The sequence below is a fragment of the Asparagus officinalis genome, chromosome 4 (assembly GCF_001876935.1).
Source record: "Asparagus officinalis chromosome 4, Aspof.V1, whole genome shotgun sequence".
In the NCBI taxonomy this organism is placed as follows: Eukaryota; Viridiplantae; Streptophyta; class Magnoliopsida; order Asparagales; family Asparagaceae; genus Asparagus; species Asparagus officinalis.
The window spans coordinates 26351468-26354652 of NC_033797.1; the positions used below are offsets into that span (position 1 = coordinate 26351468).

The following is a 3185-nucleotide window of genomic DNA, read 5'->3' on the forward strand; positions in this document are numbered from 1 at the left end:
TTGGAAGCTTGAGCTGAGACAATGTGGGCATTGTTATCATGCTTTTGCTTTGGTCGCTGTGGTAAAGATATTCGAACATTGATGAATTCTAATTAGAAATACATGTGTGCAAATATGAAATTAAGTTTATACTTACATGCGTATCTGAGACCCACTAACTCCATAATCTTCGGAAGCTGTTAGCAGCATTAGAAACAGTTCAGAAAAATATCAACAGCCAAACTTAATATAAATTCACTCTAGAAAGTAAAAAAAAAAGGCTAAATATCTTTATACAGAGTGAGACAAAGTACTCCATAACGGCATAATGTTGCTAAATAGTGTTCAATATCCAAGTAGAGCCCCTTTGCTCCTTTCCCATAAAATGAAACAATATAAGCTAAAAAGAAATCACAAAAGTGGCTCTTCCACGAGATTTTGTATTAAAACAGAGGAAAACATAAATAAATTCTCAGCAAAATAAACAAACACTTGTCCATACACAGAACTATAGTCACTCCAATTTCTACCCTATGAACAAACTAGATATCACAGCATACCAAAAGAAAATAAAGAACTATCAAATTGCACAACTAAAAAAACAACATTTTCCTTAGGGGTGTTAAATGGGTGAGTTTGGGTATTAAATAGGCGGGTCATAAATGGGTGAGCATGTTTTGCCAATTTACCCATTTATGGTCTATTTAATATTTTCTAAATAGACAGGTTTTTGTCCACCCATTTAATAAACGGGCCACACATTTGCCCATTTAACTATACTACCTATATATATATAATATACTTTAGGGGTGTTTTTTGTAAACTTTTAGGGGGTGTTTTGTAAACTATTATGGGATTTTTGTAAACTATTGGGGGCTTTTTGCAAACTTTTGGGGTTTTTTGCAAATATTTTGGGGCTCTTTGCAAACATTTTGGGAGCTTTTTGCAGACTTTTTTGGGGGCCTTTGCATTTGTATTTCTTGATGCAGCGACAAAAACCATACACATTAATTATCTGTTACGGTGCTCAATCATAACCATACTTCCACCATATACATAATTTCAAATGATGACAATGTACAGCCTCACATATACGTCTCATACATGTACAACATATAAAGAAATGGGATGCTAAACTCCAAAATTCCAGATAATTTTATCGTTTCGACATCCGATTGATCCTTTACTTACTTTTCTCAATAGGTGGCTTCTAGATAGGGTTGTTAAACAGGTGGGTTTGGGCATTAAATGGGCGGGTCATAAATGGACGGGCATATTATACCCATTTACTCATTTATGGCACATTTAAGATTTTCTAAATGGGCAGGTTTTTACCCACCCATTTAATAATCAGGCTGCCCATTTGCCCGTTTAACTATAATAGCTATATATATAATAATTTTGGGGTGTTTCTGTAAACTTTTAGGGGGTTTTTATAAACTATAATAGCTATATCGTGATACAGTGAATTAGTCGACACGGTGAGAACAATGTTGAAACGGAGCAGCATTATGCAAATGAGACCGTGTCGACTAATTCAGCCACAAACATCATTGACATAACTACTTCACACACTTATAACCCTGCAGCATCGAGATATCAATAAAGCCAGTGGAAATCATAGACAGGAAACGTTCTCAAAATGTTCAAACATGTCAAAGCAGCCTGTACTGGAACAAGAATATACACAACAACTTACATACCAAGTTTTTCGATTATATTAATAACAATATATGTTCTTCTAAGCATTACATAACAAGGGAAATAAACGAAAAGAAAAGGTAAGCCATCATACTCACCCCTGAACGAAATTGAGATATCAACGTGCATTTAGAAATATATACAGAATGCAAGCAAAGGATAGAATTGCAGACCCAAGCATATAAGTTTACGAGTGCTACATTCAATTCCAAATTCAAATAATCGAGGCTGGCTTACATTGCCATACAAACAGAAGGCAGGCTTTGAAGAGTAGGCATTGTGGCGTGTTATCCATGATGTCAAGGCACAAATTCCTCTCATACACAATATACCAAACACCTGCAAGTCATAAGAATCTTTATGTTAACACTACAATACAAAATAAACTAGTCGTCCTCATTTTATAACTTTTAAGAAAGAAAGCCCTTTGGAGAATGAGAAAAACCAAAGGGGAGTGAAGAAAATATAAATCCTGGGTTCTTTTTCTAGGGGATATTCCGAAAACAAAGGGACAAAAAACTAATTTCTCTAGAAGTAATGAGAACTTAGCAGGACAGAGTAAAGAAAAATAAATGGATATGAAAAAGGACCTACACAAATGGTCTTTCTCAAAGACTGATGCACCGAGTTGAATACTAACCCTTGTCGGTAGCAAGCCAGTAACCCCTTCAAAGTTCAAAGACGCTCTCATTGTTCTCTGCTGCAAGCGCAAAACAAGACACGCCAGTTAACGCTCAAAACTACATTCAATTTCAAGAGCAAAGACAACAGGTGACGATCTTTTTTATAATCGAAACAATTGTCGGTTAAGAAATTAAAAGCCAAACAGACCCACTTGCAGACCTTGTTGTAAACAAGAAGCTAAAATAAACATGCCTCATATGCAATGCTCTTTTACATACAATTAGCAGCTATATATGATTAAAAGGGAGTTCCAGATGATATAACTTCTCCCTTCAGTTTAAAACCCGAGAAACTAACATATATTCATCAAACTCAATGTTATGTCAGCACAACCATTAACATCAATCAGTTTTGAAAACATCAATCAGTTGCCGCTGATCAATTCCAACATGGACTACAGTGAAAGCTTGAAAAAATTAAATGCCCTGCTTATACCTTCTAGACAAATTGTCGTATACTTTGAAAAAAATTAAATGCAACTCCCTGCTTATACCGTCTACACAAATGGAGCGTGAAATTTGGATCTATTTTCTTCAGTTGGATGTTTACACTTGACAAACAACATTTGAATTGAGAATTAGACATGCACTTACTTCCTGTAATGATAGATAGAGGGAGAAAAATCATAGAGAGAAACGAGAGGCAGTAGAGCTTCCTGTTTATTAGACAGGCTGTTTATTAGACATGCACTTACTTCCTGTAATGATAGAATTAGACAGGCTGTAATCTATCTTCCTGTAATCTATCTTCATGATATATGCTCAAGAACCACCCCTTCGCTAACAGATTATAGCATACAGATTATAAGATGGCGAAGAAAG

General features: G+C 35.3%; 1 long non-coding RNA gene across 1 annotated transcript; it reads right to left on the reverse strand.

Annotated features, from left to right (window-relative positions):
* Window positions 1675-3179, reverse strand: LOC109837021. Its single transcript, XR_002246150.1, has 2 exons — window positions 2275-3179; window positions 1675-2019 (listed from the first exon to the last, which is right to left on the reverse strand). It is a non-coding gene; the product is annotated as an uncharacterized LOC109837021 (long non-coding RNA).